Consider the following 12,605-nt stretch of genomic DNA (forward strand, 5'->3'; position numbering starts at 1 on the left):
GTTCACACATATTGCAGTGTGAGAGAACTTATCCCAGGAAGAATCAGGAATACTACAACAACAAAGCATTCAAAGGGAAATCCCATCAATAGTTTGTTGTTGGAGCATTCCTGATTCTTCCCGGGATAAGTCCTCTTAGATCGCAAAATCATCTGAAAATCTTTGTCACAATTGCACAACTTTCCTAAGAAATTGCCTTTTTAATCCCCTGATTTTCCCAATGTGATAGTCTCCTAACTGTGAAATTCATGAGGTCACCATAAGTCGAGACACAACTTAAAGGTATACACCCAGAGACATTTGCATTCCCCCTATTGACCATTGTAACTGGTGGTTGTAGTTGTTGCTATATTAGGGTTATGGAATTTTGAGATACCATAGTAAGGAAGGCTGCCTTAGAATGTTGGCATGCTGTTATGGTAGAAGATAGTCCTTCAATAACTTAGGTTCCAAGCCACATAGAGCATTAAATGTGAGGACCAGCACTTGGAAACAGATTTGGAAGCTAATATGCAGCCCAGGGAGCTATTTCACAAGGTATTATCTGTTTAAGCAGTGCCAATTAAATCTAGCCACTGGATTCACAGCTAAGTAAAGCTTCTGAACCATTTTCAGATCCACATGAAAGGTAATCCAAAAGGGATGTTACTAGAGAGCATGGCAAACTGACACACTGTCTGTTCCTATTTGTTCCAAGGAGCTTGCAACTGGCACATCATCTATAGACACTCTGTGCTATGGACGTCCTAGAGCCTGAAAGAGTAGGAATGTAAAGATTGCTCACACATTTTCTCTGCCTTGACAAGAAAGCGTGTCTCAGCAGACAACATTCCATTTCTTTTTAAAAGAATGATCAACCACTGCAAAATTTACTGCATTTTGGGACTTTCCCACTATTCTTAATGTTTGCATTCATTTATCATGCTCAGTTGCACTACATTTTCTTTTCATAACAACCCTACGGGTAGATCATGCTGAATAACAACAACTTGCCTCAGGACCATTAAAAGAAATGTGAGCAGAATATAGCCATAGGACACTTACAGCCACTGAACACTCTCAACCCACCTACATTATTTAGTCAGCACTATTTGGGGGCAATTTTTGCCTGAAAACTATATAGAAAATCCCCCTAATGTGTGAATGTATGCAAAAACACCCCCAGGGTCCAAGTCCTACTAACCCCAGATACCTCTGCTTCCCTCTGTAGTTCCTCTCAAAAGGGTGGCAAGAAGTGATACCACCTCACTTGATCATTCCTTGGTCAGGTTTAAACTCACTGGGACTCAGAAAATCTTCAGGGGACACAACCAATTATGATGATCTCTCCCAGGAGGCTGATAGATTTGGATAGATTCCTGATGGGGAATTCTTGGAGATTTTCCTTTTACTTTGGTATGTAACTCTGCTGAAACTCTGGGTGACCTCTACAATGGGGAAATAGCCAGATTGGTGGACAAAATCATGCTTTATTGAGTGGAGCCAAACCAGCCCCCTGGTTTTCCAGGATCTGGTGGTGATGGAACAGGTGACACAGAGACTAGAGTGATATTGGCAGAAGGCTCAGAGTAATTCTGACCAAGCACATGCTAGAGCCTTGACTAATATGGGCAGGCTGATCCATAGGAGCTTAAGTCCATGGATGGTGGATTCACTGTACATAATTTTCAGGTATTCAGAAGTGGTTATATATTCAGCACCACTTTCATCTGAATCATAGTCATAACTCTGCCCACTGTGAAACAATGGCTCTTGAGGGCACCTGCAAAATAAACAGCCAAACACCTGAGTCTTTGACAAAGCAGGGGTGCAGAACTCACTGTCTTCACAGAAGCAGCACCTAAAACATTTCCCACCAAGCAGACTGTTTCAACAAGCTATCATCCCCAAATCCTTGGTATTGCAATTCAAGGCAAAGGTAATATTTGTATTTGGGCTATGAAGTTTGCAAAAAGCATTGATGGCCCATTATTTAAAAGTAACTTTTTAAAGCAATCTCATGCTCCCAGAAGTAATGGGGAATAAAGAAGGAGATGGATGGCACACATGGTATCTTCCTCCTCTTTCAGCCTCTCGGCTTGTGCTTTCTCCCACACCCTCCTGCTTTCCTGCTTTCTCTTGCTGCCTGTGTCTTTTTCACCTAACACTCCCCCTGCAGTAAGCTGCAGAATGGGACACTCTTGTTCCAAAGCCAGCCGGCAGCTGTCACATAGCGGAGGCAGCAAGCAGCCTGAGCAAAGAGTGAGCCCACTCGGTCATTTAGGATGAGTCACAGGGAATTGGCATTTATTCTTCTCTTTCTGATAGTGGACGGAGCACACCCTCAAAGCTACACTGGACCAGATCAAGGTAAGACAGAGAAGACATTGCTTCTCTCTCTCAATCTCTTTCTCTCTCTTTTTAAAGCAGTACACCTCTGAAGCTTTGAAAGATGGCTAAGAGACTGATACTGGTAGTCTCCACCTGGCATGGCATGCCACAAGTAATTCCTCCCTGGCATTAGCCTCTGGGGTGCTCTTCTGTAACTACACATGCAATCTTTCATGACATCAGGCAGATTGCAGCTTGACACATCAGCCACTTTCTTTCCTTAAGTGCAACTTTTTTTTAGAATGAGCTCCAACAAAAATACGAGAAGATGTTCAACATTCCTAAAGTCTCATCTCATGAAGTGCTGCAGTGTCCAATTTTAGGGAATACAGCAGACCCACAGATCTATTCTGAACACAGCTGTGCATCTCTCCTGATTTAGGATTTAACTGAGCTCAGATTCCGGACTTCAAAGAAGCACTTTGCCCCCTATCCCAGACCCACAGCAACCCAGAGCCTCCCAGGCACAAAATATATCCCTATTAATCCAGAGCCTCCCAGGCAAAAAATAGATTTCCCAAATTCATGTGGAGTGTTTTGAAAGCTACAGAGCTCACTCTCAAGCCATCTGAAAAGCCCCCAGAGGAACGATCAGCTGCACTGTGCTGTCTAGATATTGATATAAAACCCATCCAGCAGCATACTGAATTTTATGGAAATAACTTCTCATTGTCTTTAGCAACAGGGAACCATTTTATTACTTCTGGATACATCTTTCTCCCCTTAGTTTCTTTGGAATTTGGTATTTGCTATATCTAATGCTGAGACTTTTCATTTGGTTTGATTTTTTTTTTATTTCTAATGAATACTTTTGTCTTGTTTGTATAATCTCACATGCTGAGCCAATGCTTTTGCAACCAGGCAGTGTGTCTCAAAAATGAAAGAAATCCTTCCTGAAGTGTATTTAATATGTGAAAAGAAACTGAACACAGACCACAAATAATCTTGATTAGTTCTTCTTAATGCATGCTTTGGATCAACAACACTGAATAACTTTCTCAAACTCTAAGAATAGCATATGCAATGTCCATTTTCACCTTCAACTGCATTTTATTTTACATGCTATATAAATGGAAGTGGTTTATTGTTTACCCTTTACTCTATTTGGTTCACCTGGACCTTTTAAGAATTGTAACAAGGAGAGGGCTTTTAAGCACTTAAACAAAAGACCAGACAAGAGTCTGCTTGTAAAATAACAAAAGCTACAGGATTTTATGCTTTACTCTGCTGATTGTTTCAAGTGTTCTGCATGGATTGGTACAAGAGCAGCTGGGAACGCTAAATGCAGCTATTGGAGTAGATAGTAAACCTGCTGATTCTTGCTGTATTTGAGTTCATTTCTGAAATGAAGAGCTGTATCCTCCACTAGGGGTAAAGATGGCAGTAACACATCCTCCTGTGTCCGCATGCATGGCAGCACTCATGCACACCTACAAGTACTAATGATGGTTCATATTACTGCTCTTGCAGTGTATTTATGCATACATGATGTTTTTATCACTTCAGCTGTGTTTTATTATTTTCATATGCTGAATGGTGCTTTGAATATTCTTGGAAGAGGTATAAAATGCCTTGTAATTTCAGTTACATTTATTTTAAAACATTTACTTGTGAAGCTCATGCAACTTCATAGGCTCAAGGTAGGTGATAATATTAAAGCAGATAGATGTTTAAAATGAAACTTTAAAGACAGATTGAAATTTTCAGTTTATCTATAGCCAGCCTAGCATTAGACACTAAAGCCAGTCCTGACTATTGAATATTTTTGTCTTTTTTGTGTAATCTCACATTTTAAAAAAAAAAAAAGAGGAGGGGGCTTCATAGAATTTCCCTTCAAAAGTACTCGAGACATAGCTTTGGTGAAATTCCAAGGAAAGAAAGTCCTACTACTGGATAACAATCACAAAGAAAGTGTGCATACTAACAGTACTCTATTACCAACAGTGTGTTCCCTATTTACCACTGAAATCGCAATTGAATATAAGGGATGATGTAGTCCAGTGGTGGTGAACCTGTGGCATGCATGCCAGAGATGGCACTCAAGGCCCTCTCTGTGGGCACACATGCTGTCACCCTAGCATAGAGTGTGCCAGAGTTTCTTACTAGAAAGCCAGAGGGATGTGGCACTTTTCAATAAATAAGTGGGGTCTGGGTTGCAGTTTGGGCACTCGATCTGTAAAAGGTTCACCATCACTGATGTAGGCCTGTTACAGACTGCCAAAATAAAGCTGCTTCAGGTCTCTTTGGAGGTAAGCTATTTAAATGATGCATGGGTCCTAGGAGTCCGGAGGTTGCGCCAAAGCCATACTCCATTCCTAAGCACTGGAGTGCAGCTTTGGTGCAGCTTCTGGATTCTTAGGATGCATGCATTATTTAAACAACTTACCTCCAAAGAGACCCGAAGCAGTTTTATTTTGGCAGTCTGTAACAGGCCGTAGTCTCTTCAAGATCTCACTCCTAGGTCTTTGGGAATTTTAGACTTCAACACTAGGCTCTGAATTGCGCCTGCTAGGCCTTAAGAAGCTAAAGCAGATGCTTCTGGTATCTTGATATCTGACATGCATTGTTGCCAAGAGGCAGGCCATAACCTTCTGCAGAAGTAATCAAGACCCATAGGCACTTGTTTCAAGGTTACAACAAACTCTGAAATTGTATTGGAGAAAAGTAGTATATTCTCCAAAATAACATTGTGAAAGCATGGAAGAACTTGAGATCCAAAAAAACTGCACTGCATTCAGGAGCTGCCAAAGACTATAGATTAGAAGCTTGGAAGTATCATGTTAGAAAGAATGTGGTGAAGCATAATGATCATCTCTCTCTTTTGTAATGAGGGCATAACAACATTACAGTCCAAAAGTAATGCAGCATGAGGATAGTTTGGTAAATAATAAATAAATGTTTTCTAGTTAATTTTAAAAGATAATTTTAAGGGCATTTAATTTTTTAAAAAAAGAAAAAAAAGAAATGCAACTTGTCAGAAAAAATACCTTTTGGAACAGTAATGGTGACAGGTTACATTTTAAAAAGTAACTTTGCAAGTTCTGGGTAGGTATAGGTAACTACAAACAACTGAAGTATACAATCTTCTCCACACCTTTTCCCAGAGTACATTTTTTCAGTGCTTTCTAGATTCAGCTCTGGGCCTACCATAGTAGTATACATTAAATGAACCATGAGCTGCAACAGAAACCAGCATGACCATGTCATGTTCTCATTTTTACCTGGCAATATGAAAGATATTTCTGAGATGCACACAGCCTAAATACCATCAAGGTACCAACCCAGTCTGATCTTGGAAGCTAAGCAGGCCTAGCCCTGGTTAGTTCTTCAGTGGGAGACCTCCAAGAAATACCAGGTGCTGTAGGCTATATTTCAGAGGGAGTGGCAAAACCACCTCTGAGGATTCCTTGCCTCAGAAAACCCTATGAAATTCTTGGTATTGTCATAAGTCAGCAGGAGACATGAAGGCACATCCACATCTACAGTGATGTGAAGTTGGAAAGAGAGAAATGAACAACACAGAGTAAGAGCTCTTCTGGATCAAAGGAACAGTTAGCCTTCAAAGAAATACCACTTCCCACCTGGCCTTCTAGCCTGCCAAAAGTTTATTTAGGTTGTAATTCTATGCATACTTACTAGGGAGCAAGTCCCAAGGAATGTGTGAAATTTACTCCTGAGGGAACAGAATGGTTTTGGGTGTGGTCCTACAATGAAAAACTGGAAGAATTGTTGAAGTTCTCAAAATGGGTTTAAAGCAGAGAAACCTTATTTTGGCAGAAGGGCAACAATGCTTTTGGAGAAATTTGTCAGAGGCTCAAAGCAGAAGGGGACACATCCCAAAAATGTGTACAACTGTGATCTTTTAATTTACAAACATCACCCACATTAATGTGGGACACATCTGGGAGGTTCAGATCAGTGGGGCTGCACCATTTCCTTCTTTACTTCTCAACCTTTCACAGTAGCTGAGCAGCACAGGAATGAAGTGAGAGAGACTGTATGAAAAGGAAAGTTTACACTTCACTTGGGCGAGACCTCCCTTTTCTCTATTGCTCAGCTCAAGGGAACATTGGCAAGCTCCTTCAGAAGTAACTACTTTGAGACAGCCCAAATGGCCCAGATTTTTTCATCCTTTGCTTTTTCCATCATGGAAGGCAGAGGGCAACCGAAACTTTCATGAACTGTCCTTTGAAGGCACTTGGAATAGTTTTTTGTGGGTTTTTTGGGCTATGTGGCCATGTTCTAGAAGAGTTCATTCCTGACGTTTTGCCAGCATCTGTGGCTGGCATCTTCAGAGAAACTTGGAATACTTTGTGGTAAAGACTCCTGAATAAAATTGCTTTGCTTTACCTTTGTCTGTCCTGAAGGGAAAGCAGAATCTTCACAAACCAAGGTAACCCTGAGCTTGTGAACTTAAGAGCAAGGCTTCAGCTGGGCCTTGATGACCCAGATGGAAGGTTCTGTGGATTGTTAATGGTCCAGGGGCTGGAGGTTTTCCACAGCTGCCATTAAGGGCAAGACATCCCTTTGGAGAGACAAAGAACACCATCTGCAAAGGTCTCACATAGTTCTGTCACTAGTGGGGCTCCTAATTAAACTATAACTGTTTAAGAGAAGGAAAGGACTATGAATTTCACATACATTCTCCCCTTTGCTCTGGAGGTTTATACTGACATAGCCAGGATACAGATGGTGCCCTTGGGGCAGCCTGCAGGTGCTGCAATCCTCACCGGATCAGGGCCTAAGCAGCCACAGTGGCAGCCCCAGAGGCCCCGATTCACTGCTTTTCCAGGCCTCGGGGAAGTGGCAAAACGCTGCTTCCCCCTGGCCTATAAAGAGGTGTCCTTGGGGCTTCATGCCCCAGGACACTCTGGGAGCTGCAGTCAGAGGGGAAAGGGGCTGCTAAGCCCCTTTCTCCCTGGTGCCATTCCTGCGGCAATCTAGTTGCTGCAGGAACGAGGTGCCCTCTGGGAAGGAGCTCCATTTGGAGCTCCTTCCGGCACCGCTGTTAGGCTGCCACAAACGGCGTCATGTGGCACAAGCACGTCATGCCTGCCCCGTGCTGTTTGGACGCGGCGCAGCCATCACGTCAAAATGGTGACACCCATCTGTACAGGGTGCTGCCATTTTGATGTACGGAATTCGTGTTAGGGTTGCAGGACGTCTGTAAGTGATGCCCCAAGGCAACCCTAGCACATATCCAGGCCAGCACAAAGCACCGGTCTGGATAGCACCATAGTATCCTATTTGGGTACTCAGCAGAAGACGGAGATCTATTTAGCTTTAACAATGTAACAGCACAACTTGCGCCGAGAATATTGTCTTAATTGCATTTTCCTGCCTTGTTTTCCCTCCAACTTTTATAGTGGCATGGTCTAATGATTGGCTGATAACTGTCTTTTATCATTTAGGGCATTCCTTTGATAAATGTCACTTCTGCCACTGATTGTCATCACCATTTTCATATTCAGCAGGATCAATAAGAGATGTACATGCAGAGGGCTAGCGGGTTTTTTCCCTAGCAAAGATTAGTTTACTGATGGATAGTTTTGAAACATCTCCTGATATCTAGGCTGTGAGAGCTGTTGTGATCTCCTTACCAAAGAAAGAAGAAAGAAAAGAAAAGAAAATGTTAGGGGCTAATTATAGCTTGTAACAGTTTATTTACTTGCTTCAGTTCCATCTTGACCATTTGAATGACACTTCAGTGTAAATGGCAGTGTTTGCTCCAATTTGCCAATGAATACACTGGACCCTTAGTATCTGCTGGGGATTGATTCCAGGACCAAAACCGATGGATGCTCAAGTACCATTATATATATAATGGAATAGTAAAATGGTATCTCTTATGTGGAATAGCAAAATCCAGGTTTGATTTGTGTGTTGTGTCAATATTTTCAAGCTATGGTTGTATCTGTGGGTGGAGAATCCCTGGATACAGAGGGCTGAGTGTACAATATAAAATCTATTCATAAAGGAATCTGATACTTATCAATGCATTATCAGCCGTTTCCCCCATGGTTCTTTTTACCTAAAAAAACCCAAACCTAGTCTCTATTGAAATGTAGATGACTCAGTAAGATAACAGTTCATTTGTAACTTGGCAACTAAAGGAAAGAAAAGGATATTGCAGAAAGACATCACCAATGCAATCCTATGTTTGTGTTGCCTGTTTCTCAGAGAGATGAACGTTAGAAAATCCAAACATTCTAAGGTTGCAATATGATGCTATGCTATCTGGAAATCAGTTCCATTGATAGTACCATTAATCTGCAAGCTGGTGAAAGGTCTATAAATTAAAAGAATCCTAGCTTCTAATTATTGAAGTCAGAGCATCTACACTGTAGAAATAATGCAGTTTGAACCACTTTAAGTGCTGTAGCTCCATCTTATGGAATCTTGGGGTTTGTAGTTTTACAAGGTTGTTAGCGTTCTCTGCCAGAGTGCTGGTGCCTCAGAAAACTATAAATTTCAGGTATCTGTAGGACGGAGCCATGGCAGTTAAAGTGGTATCAAACCGCATTATTTCTACAGTGTAGATGCGTCCACATCTAGAGAGGCTCCTTTTTCCAAAGTCGTAAGAGTTGCATCACAGCCCTTACGATGCCGCATCCTGGAACAGACGTGTGGATGCTGAGACACCCACACGTCATCAACACCCCTCCCCATGTGGGTGGTGCCGCACAATAGTTGTAGCCAAGGGTCCGTTTAGGGGAATTTTATTATTATTGTTATTAGCTCAAATATTGCAAGAGGAGGGCCTGCTACGACGGCCCTTGCAGAATCGTCTCCCGATGTGTATACGGAGTTGACCAGTGGGTCCCAATAAATGGAGCTGAGACAGACTTTTAGAATTAATAACCAATTTATTTATAAGGGGAAAAACACATACGATTCACTAGCACACACACACACACACATACAAGGCTCAGGAAAAGCATAGGTTAGCATGGAATAGGATTTTAGGCATCACTGGGGTGATACGTACCAGAATGTAGACTCCCTCCAGGAATCCAAATGGAATATGATGAGGATGGCATGAGGCTCAGCCATGGAATGACTGGCCAGGAATCAGGAGCCAGGAGCCAGGAGCCAGGTCAGGGTTCAAGGGGACATAGCTTCCCCCTGAAATCCAGACTGGCCCAGTGAACAGGCAAATCTGATGATATTTATAGGCAAAATCTTGCTTCTGGCAAAGGTGCTTGATGGTGAGAACAAAGGTGTTTAATTACTTTCTTTTCACCTGGATGTCCCTGTCTGATTGTCTTAGTGGTCTTAAGCTGCTCGGACAACAGACCCTAGGAGGGGGCAAGATCCTCAGGCAAGGCAAATATTTGCTCTTCCTGGTCATATGATAATCCTCTTATGCGACTCTCTAGATATGAAGATGTGAGTGCCCCTCAGGAGTGTGTGTACATGTCCTCATGCCTTGCTGGCAATGGTGGACTGGCTGTTAGAGTTCATCTAGGGGTCATTAAGGGTTATCATTTATACCAAAATTTATATGGAGCAGCATGGGTAACATAGTGGTGCCACCTGCACGTAGTAGGGTTCGGGAGCATGCAGTTGGTGCACACTCCCGAGCCCTACTATCACCGCCAGGACACTGCTTCTTGGCAGTGTGTACCGGGCTAAAGTTTGCCTTCCAGTCCTGAAAAACACTAAAATCAAGACCCAGCAAAATGCAAATGAAAACCACTCAGGGTCGGGGGTTTTCCCAGCAGACAATGATCACTAATTAAACAGACACTAATCCTCTTTGCATAGCCTCCCATCCATTCAACGACAGAATAATACACAGATTAACATGGAAATCACTCCTCCCTACCTAGGGTCACACAGAATATATATATATATACCTCACTATCTTCTATACCAGCTTTGTCTGAAGATGCCAGCCACAGATGCTGGTGAAATGTCAAGAATAAATTCTTCTAGAACATGGTCACATAGCCGGAAAAACCCACCAAAAACTATGGATGCCAGCTATGAAAGCCTTCGACTTCACACCACTATCTTCTCCTTGAGGTCTACTACATGTTTCCTCTTTATGGCCTGAAACAGACAGGCAGGGGAGTTGCATTTGCATGATGCAAGGCCCCAGAGTGCCTGGAAGTCACCCTGGGGCTGCCCTGAGGCCACCGCAAGGCTGCCTAAAGTGGCCTAAAACCAACCCCCAAAAGAGTGGATCTTTTCCACTCTTATTTGGGGCCATGGAAGGAGGTGTTTGGGGGGGTCTTGCCATGTGTTTGCTGCAGTCCCAGGGCGATCAAGCTGGGAACAGTCTCTGGCCACTCTGTCCGTCTTGCTTCGGCCCTTTATTTTGTGGACTGATGAGCCCTGGGATCTCTTGGGTAAGAAACAAGTTGGCATCATACACTGTGATTTGATTGGCAGTTTTGGCTTTGGCCTTGGCCTTTCAATTATGGAGAGTGGAGGAACCCCAGTTGTAAATTTCAATGATAGACCATAACATGGTACTTTCAAGATAAAGACTGAGAAAGATATGATTAATAGTCATTGGGATCTGATTAATAAGCAACTCCACTTAATGCTATTTTGCCCTTCAGGAAAACAATTTGACAACAAATAAGCATGCATTAAAAAGTAATGTACTCAGTCCTGGGCATCATATTTCAAGGTAAATTTGGCCAAGTATAAATTGTTGTATAAATGATGAAAGAGATGGCATCCAACCAAATAAGGAAAAGTCAAGATTAGTTTAGAATATGTTTAAAGAGGAAGACACATACAGCTAAGGCCTTTTCCCCTCATGTTCTTTACTGTACCACTTTATGGAGACATGAGCTGCCAAATGGTATAGAAATATAAGAAATAGGAGGAATTAATAAATAAATGTAAATATCAGATAATATATGCAGTTGCTGTTTCTGATTTAACAAAATGTGTGTTTGGCATACCTGAAAGATAATGGTTTAAAAAACAAGCACAGAGGTTGGCCACCTTTCTTCACATTGCTGCCAAAACTAGGGTGAAAGGTCTATTGCAAACCAATGAATGTTACTGTAAATCAATGCATGTTATATTATTATTACTTTCTCCCACCTATAAATAAATGCCAGTTCCCAGCATTCTTTCACAGTCCACCATAACCATGAAACTAAACTCAACTAAGAAGATTAGCAAACTGGCCTTTATCCCCATGCTAGGTGCAGGATGTAAATGCACATTCTATTGCACAGATCTGTCCCCAGGTAGTACTCATATCCAACCCATGCTTCTCCCGGACCTTTTAAAGAATGAGAAAATCCATTCTTTGTCCAAGAGAAGCCTGGGTAAGGCAGGGATGAGTACTGCTCAGGGGTGGAGCTGTGCGATAGAATCCATCCCTGTGCATTTACATCCTGCACTTACTGTGCGAATAAAAGCCGGTTTACTAATGTCATAAAATATAGGTAAAGAGCTACACAGATGGGAGCAGGCTTCATTCTTAATGGCTGGGGTCATCAGAATAAAGTGTAATCTTCTCTTTAATGATGTCTCAAAGTATATCCCTCTAGTGTGTTGTATTTTTCAGGTATAATTTTCCACATTCATCACTCTGCACTGCTAAAATGTGGTGGCATTGCCACAGGAGGGGAGGTGACTGCATTTTCCTATGAAAATAAATTGAATGGAAAGTGTGCAACTTGTTTTAAAGCAGAAACTTCCCAGAAAAACAACACACACTCAGCCTCAGAAAACCCTGTGATAAGTTTGCTTTATGGCTGCCATAAGTCAGAAATTATTTAAAGGCAAACAACAACATCTTGCACAAATTGTCTTACATATAAATACATTTTTGCTTGAAACAATGCATATCTTGAGGGCATTTTTTCCTAATATGAGGCATCACTGTTCTCTTTTTAATAGAGAATGTTGCAAAATTCATTAAATGAAATATAAATACTAAAACCTTTCTGTTACTCAGTTTTCACATTGACTAGGCAGTATACTTTAGGTTCACATTAAAATTGGAATCAAATTACTTTCTCCTTCGTTCCTATCACCAGGTCTTACTTCAGTATTACATGACCAGTGTTTGTATCTCCTTGTAAATAGTGCAATACAGAGCAACTTTGAATTGTAAAATACAAGATGATGGTAACTCTCAGATTCAGTGAGTGAATACAGGGATGTAATTCTTTGCTAATTTATTATGGACAGAAGTAACATGTAATCCTAGCAATTTTCTTCTAGCTGCAAGAATGTTTTCGAAGACAATTACCTGTTTG

General features: G+C 41.7%; 1 protein-coding gene across 2 annotated transcripts in view; it reads left to right on the forward strand.

Moving 5' to 3' along the window:
* Positions 1-2,208: 2,208 nt before the first annotated feature.
* The window catches only part of LOC149318909 (ras-GEF domain-containing family member 1A-like), a 301,950-nt gene continuing 291,553 nt past the window's right edge, over positions 2,209-12,605 (forward strand). For both annotated transcript variants that reach the window (XM_089510664.1, XM_089510666.1), the window contains exon 1: positions 2,209-2,349. The gene's annotated coding sequence lies outside the window, so the exon portion shown is untranslated. The remainder of the gene's footprint in view (positions 2,350-12,605) is intronic.

Source organism: Sceloporus occidentalis, unplaced genomic scaffold (genome assembly GCF_023333645.1).
Source record: "Sceloporus occidentalis isolate IW3139 unplaced genomic scaffold, rSceOcc1.0.p SCAF_2, whole genome shotgun sequence".
Lineage (NCBI taxonomy): Eukaryota > Metazoa > Chordata > Lepidosauria > Squamata > Phrynosomatidae > Sceloporus > Sceloporus occidentalis.